Source organism: Nannospalax galili, unplaced genomic scaffold (assembly GCF_000622305.1).
Source record: "Nannospalax galili isolate Female #2095 unplaced genomic scaffold, S.galili_v1.0 scaffold100, whole genome shotgun sequence".
Classification (NCBI taxonomy): Eukaryota; Metazoa; Chordata; class Mammalia; order Rodentia; family Spalacidae; genus Nannospalax; species Nannospalax galili.
In genome coordinates, this window is record NW_008352891.1 from 9,514,679 (window position 1) to 9,528,426 (window position 13,748).

Consider the following 13,748-nt stretch of genomic DNA (forward strand, 5'->3'; position numbering starts at 1 on the left):
CAACCTTGCATGAGACAATAATTTCAAAATAGAAATTATAAATATGCTCAAGGAACTCGAAGACGGCATGAATAAATGAATGAATACTGAGAAAACACAAACAGTTGAGTGAAATAACATGTAAAATTGGAATATAAAACAGGAAGAATCTTTGAAGGAAAGCCAAACTGAAATAAAACTTGAAATGAAAAATCCAGGAACTCAATGAAAAAAATTTAGAGGAAAGAAGGATAAGGGAAGTGGGAGAAATGAAACAGGAAATAGCAGATTTTGAAGACGAGGTTGGGGAGATGGATCAGTCCATCAAAGAAAATGTGAAATCCAAAATAACTCATGAATGGGATAGGCACGTCCTCTGGGACAGTGTAAAAAGACCGAATCTACAAATCACAGAAGGAGAAGAAACTCAGGTCAAAGGCACAGAAAATATTTTTAATAAAACCGTAAAGAAAATTTCCCCAGTCAAGAGAAAGAGACACCTATGAAGGTACAAGAAATATACAGTATACCCAGTTGACAGAGTCAGAAAAAAAACATACAGAACAAATAAAAGATTTCAAACACTGTGAGAAAGATCAAATCACATATAAAGGCCGGTCCACCAGAGTACGAGCTAACTTCAATGGAGATTATGAAAGCCAGAAGGGCTTGGACCAATGTCCTACAAGTAATGAAACAACACAGATTCCAGCTCAGACTATTTACTATACCCAGCAGAATTATCAGTTGTAATCGAAGGAGAAAGAAAACATCCATGATAAAAATAGTTTTAAGGGATTTATGCCCACAAAACCAGCTCTATAGAGAATACTTGATGAGATACTTCAGTCTGAAGAAAGGATTAAATACTCTCAAGAGGGCACAACGAATAAAGAAATTATCTCAGAAGTCAACCAAAAGAGTTCTAAGAAAACAACACTACAGCACCGATGTAACAGGAATTAATAAATATTGGTTAATAACAACTCTAATTATTAATGGACTTATCACCCAGTAAAAAGACACAGGCTAACATACTGTATTAGGAAACAAGATCCATTGATTTGCTGCCTGCAACAAAACTTGTCCTACCAACAATTATCACCACCATCTTAAGATAAAAGAATGGAAGAAATATTCCAAGCAAGCAGAACTAAGGAACAAGCAGGTGTAGCTATTCTAGTATCTGACAAAATAGACTTTAAATTAAAATTAGTCAGAAGAGACAGGGATGGTCACTTCATATTCATTAAAGGAAAAGAACACCAGGAAGATTTTGCAATCTTAAACATATGCACACCACACACAGGTGCATTCAATTTATATATATATATATATACACATATATATGTATATATATGCACATATCATTTTATTAGGTCTAAAACCTCAATTGACTCAAACACAGTGACAGCAGGTGACTTTAATACCCCACTGTCACCAATAAACAGGTCAACCAAGAACACCAGGAAGATTTTGCAATCTTAAACATATGCACACCACACACAGGTGCATTCAATTTATATATATATATATATACACATATATATGTATATATATGCACATATCATTTTATTAGGTCTAAAACCTCAATTGACTCAAACACAGTGACAGCAGGTGACTTTAATACCCCACTGTCACCAATAAACAGGTCAACCAGACAAAAATTAAATAGAGAAACCCTGGAGTTAGATGACAGATAGCTACAGATATGCAGATATCTACAAATATACAGATACAGACCTAACAGACAGGTACAGAACATTCCTCCCAAACACCAAGGGGTACACTTTCTTCTCAGTAGTCCATGGAACTCTGTACAAAATTGACAACATATTAGGACACAAAGCATTTCTTCACAAACTTAGTTATTTTATCTAACCACAAAGAACAAAGCTATACATTAGCAATAAAAATGGGAGAAAGTACACACACTCATAGAAGCTAAACAACACACTATCAGCTTTGTATTTTCTTCTCTTGGTGTTTTGACATACAAGTCATTCTGGCAACAGAGCATCACTATAAATGTAAAAGCGATTCCTTGTGTTTAAGCAGTTCTACACATTCTCTCATGAGCAAAATCTTGAAATGAAAACCTTTGTGATACACAGTCATTGCTCACTGTGCTTGGCACTGAGTTGACTTTGTGGTGAGCCTGACTGGGCTTGTCCCCTAGAGGGGATCAAGTCATAGAAGTAGAGTGTCTGAAGATTCCGAAGACAGTGGTAGGCTTAGGTCTGAACAAACAATGTGTTTCACAAACACATAATCTGAATTTAAAAACTGATATAGCCTGCGATGGCAAAATGCAGTTGTTAGATGTTTCCTTTTTTTCTAAAAAAAAATTTCATCTTACCTGAGTCAGACTGGCTAAGATCAAGAGAACAAACAATGCCAAATGTTGGAGAGGATGTGGGAAACGGGGAACACTCATCCACTGCTGGTGGTATTGCAAACTTGTGCAACCTGTATGGAAAGCAGTGTGGAAAACCCTTTAAAAACTGCAAATGAACCTACCATTTGACCCAGTTATACCACTCCTTGGCATATACCCAAAGGACTCATCCTATTGCAGAGACACTTGTACATCCATGTTTGTTGCTGCTCTTTTCACAATAGCTAAGAGATGGACGCAACCTAAGTGCCCCTCAACTGACGAGTGGATAATGAAAATGTGGTTCATTTATATGATGGAGTTTTACTCAGCGGTAAAGAAAGACGAAATCGTAAAATTTGCAGGTAAATGGATGGAACTAGAAACTGTTGTGCTAAGTGAAGTAACAGACTCAGAAAAATAAATGATGCATGTTCGCCCTTAAAACTTTTTGTATGCTTTGGCAAGTGAGATGGCTCAGTGGGTAAAGGCACTTGCTGCCAAGCCTGATGAACCGAGTTTGATCTCCAGGACCCACATGGTGAAGGGAGAGAATCCACCCCTATACACTGTCCCCTGGTCTCTATACATGCACTGTGAAACCTATGTTCCTGTGTGTGCATGGGTACATACAAACAAACATAATAAATAATTTAATACTTTCTAATACACTGTTTAGTACTCTTGTTATTTTCAGAAGTTGGTAACTTCTGACAGAACACATTGTATCGCCTGTGCCAAGAGCTTTAGATAGTCAGCCAATAGCTAGACATGTCACTGGGTACCACCTGCTACTCAGCTCACAGTAGAGTAGAATGACGTTTGGCTCCTGGTCAGCTTCCCCCTCAGTCTGAAGGTATTTTTGAGAGAGTTTCTAATGCCTGGCAAATCCCAGCGCATTGAAAATTGTGTAGGAATAGACATGAAAAGTATGTAAGAAGATGAAAATAAGAATCACTTACTGGACTTTTCATAATAGAAATCAAATTTAAGATGAGCATTATGAATCAAAATTCTCAGAAAATAGACACCCTTGTGTCACAGATTCTACAAGGCTGGCTGACAAGAGCCCTGGTGCTTGTGGAGAGCTGGAATCTGCAGGTCCTGAGCCAAATTATCTGAGAGCGTCTTTAGGTCTTTTGGTGGCCATTCAGTGCACACCTCTGTGTCTAACCTGACATCCTCATGGCTATTGGGTAAATTCTTTTGGAATGTATTAGCAGACCAATTGCTTCAACTGACCCCGAGGCTAAGATCATCATCAGAGGCATCTGAGGCCAACAGCACAGACTTATCCACTTTGCTGTAACCTGCTTACCTGATGTTCCCACCAATGTATTTGAAAAGTGCCTTGATTTGTGACATTGTTTCGTTCTGTAATTATAAAAACTTCATGATACAAGCTACCAAATACTTTTGACATTTTTGGAAGAGAGTATGTTACTAACAGACCCAAGGACATTTTGACTTTTAGCCAAGAAACTAGCTACACTTCTTTCGGGGCTTTTTACCCTAACTGCCTAGCCAATTCCTACCTCTTATTCTTATCATGCCATCCTCTGAAGGGGTTACCCAAATTGCCAATAGGAAAAAGGGATGCTGACTGCTCTGGCTTCTTCCATGCTGAACAGGGATGCAGGGGTCTTTTTACCCTAACTGCCTAGCCAATTCCTACCTCCTATTCTTATCACACCATCCTTTGAAGGGGTTATTTAAACTGCCAATAGGGAATAAGGATGCAGATCACTTGTATCTAATTCTTAAAAGATTTTAGGGTTACCTCTTCGGAGGGGGGAATGTTGGAAGGGAGGGAGTGGGCATGGATTTGATCAAAAATCCTCACATACATGTATGAAATTCTCAAAGTTTTTGCAAAGGTTTTAAAAAAAGAAAACTTCATGAAAATGTTTCAATGTTGGAACGTGGTATTTGGGGCAAGCTAAATCCATGTTCCAGCCCGTGGTCACTCATATTTGCCTTTAGAATAAACTATTTCTTATTCCATGTAAAATGAGAGTTGTGTCTTTGATTCGTATTTATTTTTGTTTTATGTGTATGAGTCTTTTGCCTGCATGCATGTAAGTGTACAGCTTGCATGCCATATCCATAGTGGCCAGAAGTTGTTAGCTTCCATGTGGATTGCTGTGGACTGAATGTGGGTCCTCTATAAAAGCAGCCAATGCTCTTAACCTCTGAGGCATCTCTCTGGCTCTGAGAGCTGTGTTTTTATAGTATTTAAGAGTTATTTGAAGAGTGGAGAGATGGCTCAGTTGATAAAAGTGCTGCACAAGCCTGAGGGCCCAAGTTCAAATTCTCTAGCACCCATATAAATAGGTGCTTATAACCCCAGACACAGGGAGTCAGAGACACAAGATCCCTAGGACTTGCTATTACCAAGTCTGATTGAATCAATGAAATCACAAAGAAATTTTGTCTCAAAAATGTGGAGACATGATTGAGGAAAATACCTGACATGAGATTTTGCATGAACGCTCACACATTGTGCATGTATACACAGAGACATACAGGCATACACACAGAGAGACGCATACATACACAAAATGTGCTTTGCAAACATTTGTCCATTTTCAGGTTAATTATACTATACAGCATGTTCTTCATACTCCTTAATAATAAATAAAAATGCATGCGGATTATTTTGACTTTAAATTCGAGAACATACAATTTTCCATTTGGTAGGAGCTAAGAAACCAGACGTAGGACTTCAAAAGTCAGGGTCCCAGTACTCACTGCCAGAGAGCAGTACCAGTTCTTAACATTGGCCCTTTGATAGAGAGATTCTCATTCCACAGAGACATCTCTAGCCAGGCCTCCACTGGTCTCTGTAAGGAAGCAGGTGCCTGAGGTATGGGCACTGAATAAAAGTCTGTTACATATGGAAAACGGTGGCAAGACTTGGCTACTTTTGAAACTAAGAAAAGGAGAAATCAAACGATTGCTTCTAAGGAAACGTGGTATACTAGTTCTATTTAATTTTCTGATTTCCTTAAGACTTTTCTGGAGTTGATAATAGAGAAAAACTCAGGGGTAGGTGACAGTGACATCAAAGGTACAGAGAATTACAATTCATTTTTAGCTGCACTGTCTGCCTAGACTGCCCTTAACAAGATCGTCTTCTGTACATGAAATTTTGCACCTCATTACCCCTAATTACATCTTTTAAAAGGCATGCTCTGAAGACACTGTGAACAATGCGGAATGGAAAATACTTTTTCTTCTGTTCTTGTTAATTGTTGAAACTTCTGGAATCTGACTTCAGCACTTCTGTCTTTCAATCTAAAATAAAATGTTTTATTCTCATCTTAAACTTCAGATACTTTTCTTTTGGGGATTAGGGGGAGGAACATAACATTGTAGCAAACACAGGAGAAACACTTAAAAAATATTATTTTACGTGTATGAGTGTACTGCTTACATGTGTGTAAGTGTACCTGTGTTATGCAATGGCTGCTGAGGTCAGAAGAGGGTGTCCCATCCACTGGAACTGGCATCACTGACAGTTGTTAGCTACCATGCAGATGCTGGAAACGAAACAAGAGTCCTCTGCAAGAGCAGCCGGTGCTCTTAACCACTGAACCATCTCTCCAGCCCCCATTTTTTAAATGTATTTATTGAATTTAGTGCCTTTTATACAAAACATCTTAATCGTGCTTATACCCCCCTCCCCCACCTGCTCCTGCCACCAGAGCCAGCCCTACTGGATTTCATGCATTCTGTCATTTATGTTAAGGCCTATAGAGTCAAATTGCTATACCCAGATGTTCCTCAGTGGGAGTTCATCCAATGGAGCTTAGTCAGCCTATCTAGAGTCTCTCCCTTAAAGAAGATCAACTCTCCCTCACCCAGCAATAATCAGCAGTCAATAGTTCTTCAGCTAAGATTGGGGCCTACTGTCCATTTTCCCAGTTCTATGCTGGGTTTTTGTCTGTTGAGTTTGCATGGGTCTTGTTCATGCTGACAAAATTGCTGTAAGTTCATATGAACAAGGTCTTGGAAGTCTGTAAGACTGTTTCTATATGGTCATAAACTTCCTCCCCTGGCTCTTACAATCTTTCCACCCCTCCTTCCACATTGGTCTCTGAACCCTGGATGCTTTAATACAGGAGTCCTGTCCAGGGACCCACAGTCTGCAACTCTTATTCACTACACTTTGGCCATTCGTGTTCACTGTCCTCTGTTGCATGAGGGAGCTTCATTGATGAGAGTTGAGAGATGCATTAGTGTTCCCTTTCTACCTTGTTCCACTATGTTCCACCAGCCCTAGGTATAGAGGTTCCTTTGTAGATGTATCACTTAGGGTTGGACGTCTCACAGACACTTATTCTCTGTGTGTGACCAGTTGTGGGACTCTGTAATAGTCTCTGCCTGTTGCAAAGGAAGCTTCTTTGATGAGTGGTGACTGACATGCCTGTCTATAAATATAAGGATTCATATTTTGCACTTAGTAAGACATCGCATTTGTCTAGGGATGTGACAGCCTTGGATTTTCTCTAAGATCCATGACCTCTCTAATCATGTGTTTGGCCATGTTTACAGTAACCACACATGAGTTACTTCCCACTGAGTGGGTTTTAAGTCCAATTACGTAGCTGTTGATTACCCCCAAGAAAAAAGCACTACTACTGCCCCAATATAGTTATTTCCTGTGCTGGCCATTGTTGTTGTTAGGCTTTAAAATCAGAGTTGGGCCATTGATTGATATTCTTTCTTAGCAGCTTACATAGTATCCTCCAAAACTATGAGAGCTAGTCTTCAGGAAGGAAGTTTCCAGGTCAGTTCCAGTCCCATTGCAACAAGTCCTCTGTCCCAAGTATGCCTTGTCTTCGTCAGTAAGGTCTTCCCTTCATTCAAGTTCTGGGAGGCAATCAAGGGCTGTATCAATCACTTGTGTTATTTTGGAAGTCTCTGGAACCACCTTGACCAACAACTGGAAGGAAGGTTAGGAGAAACATTTTTGTTCCCACTGCTGTGACAGTTTCTTCCTCGTGCCTGCACAGCTTTACGTAGACTACGGTGCCATGTGATCACATAGTATCAAGCTGGCAGCAAGACTCTGAGGCTCCTGAGGTCAGAAACAAAATCAGACAGAGTTCTTGAATCTTTATAAAGCCCTTGGTTTGTCTGCTGAGTGGTCCATGTTTTTGGTGAATTCTGTGGAAAAGGTTGCCACCCACAGGGCTCCCATCTCACAAGTCAAGCTCTCTTGTCTCTTTGAACACTTCCCTCACTGTTTTGAAGCCTTCGCTCACTCTTTTTAGCCTTTTCCATAGGTTTTTCTCCACAAAGCCCTTTGGTCTTCCTAACCAACCTTCCATGCTCTCTTATAAGCAATATTTGAAGAAAGCTGTGCTATGCTCCCAGTTCCATTTGTGTTTGCATGTATGGGGGTGGAATGCATGTGTTCATGTGTGAAGGCCGGAAGTCAACTTCAAGTAAGCCATCTCCCCAGCACCTGCATTACTATTTCATATCTGTACCTCCTTCCAAATTTCTTCATCTCCTGCTTTTATATTTCATCACACTAGTTACTATTCTCTGAGCACTCTCTCCTGGACTGTTACACATATCTCAGTAAGTAGAATTCAAAATTTCACCCAGATTTGTTTAGCGAAAACAAATAAAAATATTGTTGATACAGCTTTAACGCAATTCTAATGCTAGGGATACTGTCAACACACATTTGATTTCTCTTAGAACCACACATCACTCTGTTCAACCACAATTGCTGTTTCCCTAGGACAGCTCTCCATTGCCAGGTCACACTATCTCACTCTTGCACTGGGGAAGAGGACATATCTATTGGGCTTTGCATCTTTCTTTGATGTGTATTATTTGGGGGGGGTGCCATTTTTTGTGAGATGTTTTCTGTGTATTATCCAATTCTCATAACCACTTGGTAATGTGGAGAGACTGCCTGTTCTCATGGTAGAAGTGAGGGTGCAGGAGGTATGTATTGCACACTAGTAGTGCAATACTCCTAAAGTTTTCCTTTAAATCCCGGTCACCATCAATGTCAGAGTCACCTCTCTGCCTGACGAGAAGATGCTTGCCTTTTGCATATTGCTCCACATGTACAGGACTCCAGGAATTCCATGTATTCGGGGAAGCTCACAGAGTTGTGTGAATAAGGCCCTTTGAGATCAAGAGGGGTCCAAGACCTCCTTCCTTCCTTCTCTGGTTGTTTAGAGGCTCCTTGCTTGACAAACCCCTGGGCTATAATTGTTTGGTTTTTAAGAAGGTGTGTCTGACAGAGGACCCGCATTTTGGAGGGAGTAGCAATGGACAGTTGGGACGTAGAGTGGTCTTTTAAAAGTAAGTACTTGGTAGTTGCCTTCTCTGTGTATCAAGAGGGAGAGCCCTGGACTAGACAGCACTGTCCCATGAGGGACTGTTCTGCCAAAAGTCTTGATTCAGCTATGATGTAGCTCAGTTGGTAAAGTGCTTGCTTAGCGTTTCAAAACACTGGCTTTCATCCCACAACCACAGGGATGTCTGTGATGTCAGCTCTGAGAGGTTAGGGCCAGGAGGACCAGAAGTTCAAGATCATTCATGGCTACTTAGTGAATTTGAGGCCAGGCTGGCCTACATGAGCTGCTGTCTCACAGTAAATAAGTAAAAGAATATTGGTTCTCGTACCTTAAATTTTTATGAAGAATCAAGATGTTCTCTTCCCTGAATCATTTTATTTTTTAAAATGTAAAGTAAAGCCCACAGGGAAAACAAAAGAATATTGTATTACTTCTATTTGGGACTTAACTGGAGAAAGAAAAGGAACAAAAAACATTTGCCTGATAGAGATTTGACTGGAGGCTTTTCCCCAATGGTCAGCACCCTGTGTGTGATGGCTAGATATTGCATGTGATGGTAAACAGCCCTCTCTGTGATGGTCAGCCCCCTGTGTGTGATGGTTAGCCACCTCTGTTAGGGTTAGTTCCCCCTGTGTGTGATGGTCAGCAATCTTGTGTGTGATGGTCAGCTTCCTATATGTGATGGTCAGTCCCTGTGTATGATGATCAGACCCTGTACGTGATGGCCAGACCCTGTGTATGATGGTCGGACACTGTGTATGAGATGATTATCCCCCTGTGCATGATGACAAGCACCCTATGTATGATGGTCATGCCCCCTGTGTGTGATGGTCAGCAACCTTGTGTGTGATGGTCAGCTTCCTATATGTGATGGTCAGTCCCTGTGTATGATGATCAGACCCTGTACGTGATGGCCAGACCCTGTGTATGATGGTCGGACACTGTGTATGAGATGATTATCCCCCTGTGCATGATGACAAGCACCCTATGTATGATGGTCATGCCCCTTGTGTGTGATGGTCAGACCCTATGTGTGATGGCCTGTGTGTGATGGTCAGACCCTGTGTGTGATGGCCAGACCCTGTGTGTGATGGCCAGACCCTGTGTGTTATAGACCCTGTGTGTGATGGCCAGACCTTGTGTGTGATGGTCAGACCTTGTGTGTGAAGGTCAGACCCTGTGTGTGAGATGATTAGCCCCCTGTACATGATGGCCAGCACCCTATGTATGATGGTTAGGCCCCTTGTGTTTGATGATCAAAACCCTAGTTGTGGTGGTGAGCACCCTATGTGAGATGGTCAGGCCCTGTGTGTGTTGGTTAACTTATCTCTGTTTTCTGCACATTTTATTCACAATATTGAAATGCACCAGAAACCACTTTAATGGTTCCAGGAATTTGAGAGTTAGACCTCAAATATTATTTCCTCTCTTGTCTTATAGTTGCTTTACAGAAAACCATACCTGCTGTTTGTGTATGTATACATGTTTGCGTTCATGTGTGTGCAAATTCACATATATGTGTGCATGCATATGCAAGTCAGATGTAAATCTCAGGTGTGTTTCCTTCAGTCACCATCCACCTTGAGTGGCTGGGTTTTTAATTTAACTAATTAATTAACTGATTTGGGGATAGGGTCTCTCCCTGGTCTGGAGTTTGATAAGCAGGAATGGCTGCCCATTGAGCCCCAGTGATCCAACTGTCTCCACCTCCCCAGCTCTGGGATTACAAGCAGACATCACCATGCCCTGCTTTTTCACTTGAGACCTGGGGATTAAAAGTGTCCTCTTGCTTATATGGCAAGCACTTTATCATCTGAGCTTCTTCCCACCTCTGCATACCTGGTTTTAAGATTGATTCTGGCCAGGCATTGTTGTGAATGCATTCTATAAATGTATCACTCTATGAGGCTGAGGTAGGAGGATCATGAGCTCAAGGCCAATGTGGCTAACATACTAAGACTCTGTTTTCCAAATAATGATACTAAGTACAATGATAATAGTAATGGTTCAGACAAGTTCTTTAATTTCTTGTGCCAAATCAGTTACTGTTTGCCACCAGGGTTTGACCCTACATTCTAATCGTGGATTTCAGGTTATCTTCTTTTAACTACAATACCAGGAATAGTCTTTTGAATAATGACTTGACCATTAAGCATGGAAACTACAGAAACATGTCCTTGTTTTGCAATTTTTATTGAATTTTTGTGTACTTCATAGAGAACATCTTGATCATCTTTATACCCCCTTCCCCACTTGCACCCTCCAGAGCCCCTCCACTGGATTTCATGCATTCTGTCATTTGTGTTAGGGCCTATTGCATCAACTTAGTGTCTCCTAGACATCTCTCAGTGCCAGATCATCCACTGAGGCATAAACATGTCTTCAGTATGTGATGCCTTTACCATTCTTCTCACTAAAATTTATTTCTTTGTGTACATATGACTGGAGTTGGAGAGAGACAGACAGACAGAGAGTGAGGATCAGAGAATCCAGTGTTCAGGCAAGAGTAGTCACATGATGATCCCAGCCTGTAACTGTATTTGTACTGTAGAATTCACTAGGCTGTAGCTGGAGCTATATGGGGAGTCCTTACTAATTCCAATTTATGAACTTGCTTGACTTCCATGGAACACGTCGGGAGGATAAGTGAGGCATTATCCAACACCTGGAGAGTTTCAAGTCCTCATTTCTTGCTCATGTGATTTATTAACAGTTCTGCTAATGCAGATAGAATACAACCCCAAATTACAGCAGTGGGTAGGGCTGAGCACCACACAGCCTATGCTATTCAGAACAGAGATTATCTGCAACCTACTTGATCATTTTTGAATCATCAGCTCCATCTTTATGTTAAATTAACAATTTAACAGCTGCTTTCATCAAAGTTCTTTTGTGTCTACCAACATGATACTATAATTTTTTTTTCCTTAAATGCAATTTCCAAGATCATTTCTGTGTCTTTTTAGTCCCAGATTACCGATTTGCATGTTTGCTCAATTTGTATACAAATGTTCAGGCATTTATACGCTATCTAGGGAGTGTGAAGCAGCAGCCAGAGCTCTAGAGAATAATTTGCTGCATCTTACCACTCACTTACTTCAGTCTCCTCTTCATTAGGGATAGGTGATGAAAGAATGCAGGGAAATACGACCTCTGGTGAGGTACTCTGGATCCTCACCAGAAATATGCAAAACCAAAGGACATTCAGGAGTTCATTTTCATCTGATCCCTGGGAGTGGGATCACTGGAAACTGTGTCAAAGTTGACAAAGACAGTAGATACATTTTCCTGTACTTGCTAGTCTGTTTAGGAAGCCAAAACAAAATGCTATAAACTGGGAAATGTAAAGAGAATAAATTTACTTCTCCCTAGTCCAAAGATTGGGAGGAACAAGATCAAGGTGTCCTGTAATTTACTTCTTCATGAAATCCCCTTATTGGGGTGAAATGGTACTTTTTCAAGATGTCTTTCATCTGTGCGAGACATAGAACACTCTGTCACCTCTGATTTTAAGGCATTAATGGGATCAGACTAAGGATCTGCTCACCTGGCCTCCTCTGGCTCTTTTCAAAGACTCCATCTGAATACACTGTCACACAGGAGTTTTCCGAGGGACACAATTTTGACCCATGTCATCTTTTCTACCTCAGAAAGTAACAATCAAAATAAACACAGAGGAAGTGGAAGTTGAAGAGGGACCATTTTTCAAGTGCTGAAAAATTTCAGTAAACATTTTATTTTTTCGGCAATCTCGACCCCGACTGTTGTTTTACAAGACTTGGGATCAGGAGTTTTGCCACCTCGTTTGTATTTGTCTAAAATACTGGTGGTGTGATGATAACCAGGAAATAAGGAAGCAACCAAAGCAAAAGAGAATCAGCAAATACTTTAGCTTAGAAGCAGGCTTTGAGCCAGGATGTGGGTATTTTACAGGAGAATGCCCCTCCTCTATAGCTCTCTGGGCATCATGGCTAGAGAGTTGCTGTATTTCTTTGCACTGAATCGTGTCACAGCCCATGCTTTCTCTGTAAGAGAGCTGTTAAATATGAGGCTTAGAGGGTGTATCACTGGTGTAGACTTTTTTGGGGGGTTAGTATTTTTATTATATATATATATTTATATTTTCCTCGTGTGTACATAAATTATTCTGTCAGTATCTTTAACCTCTCACTTTATATGTCTTAGCATTTTCTTATTTTTGTTTTGTTTTTAATTTATTTTTATTAAATTTTTGTGTATTTCATACAGAACATCTCAAACAATCCTAACCATCTTTATACCCCCATCCCCACTGGCACCCTCTCATAGTCCCCTCCACTGGGTCAAGTCAGTGTCCCCAGATGTACCCCAGTGAAAGTCCATCCACTGAGGTCTAGTCAGTCTATCTGGAGTCCCTTGCTTCAGGAACATCAGCTCTTCTTCACCTAGCAGCATTCAATTGCCAATATTTCTTCAGATAAGATTGAGGTCTGCTGTTCATTTTCCCAGTTCTCTGCTGGGTTTTTGTCTGCCTGAGTGTGAGTAGGACTGTGTGTGCTAACACCATTGCCATAGAATCATATGAGCAGGGTCCCAGGAGCTTGTAGGACTCTCTTTCCATATGGTCATGCACCTCCTCCCTGGCTCTTACAGTCTTTTTGCCCCCTCTTCTGAGATGGTCCCTCAGCCCTGGGTAGGTGAAGTTTAATATAGGAGTCCTGTCCACGGACCAGCATTCAGCAGACTCTTAATCTCCATGCTTTGGCCATTTGTGACCTTTATATGAAAAATAGGTCAGGTGATTTTCAGTCAGTGATAATCCATTTCTACAGGACCTTGTCTGCCTTGAAACTTCAGAACTATGGTTCTATCACTTGGTCTCATTCTAGAATAACCTCAGGAGCTGGAAGCAGTGTGCATTAATCAAATATTGAGCCAAGAGATGGGGACCAAGAAGCTACCACTGTCGCAGTTTCCTGTGTGTAACTGGTGAAGTGCATCCTTTCTTTGGAGGGAAATAATGCAGATCAGAGCCTGTTAGGGGCTGTGCTCAGAAGAACACAGATAAGGGCAGGAGAGATGGG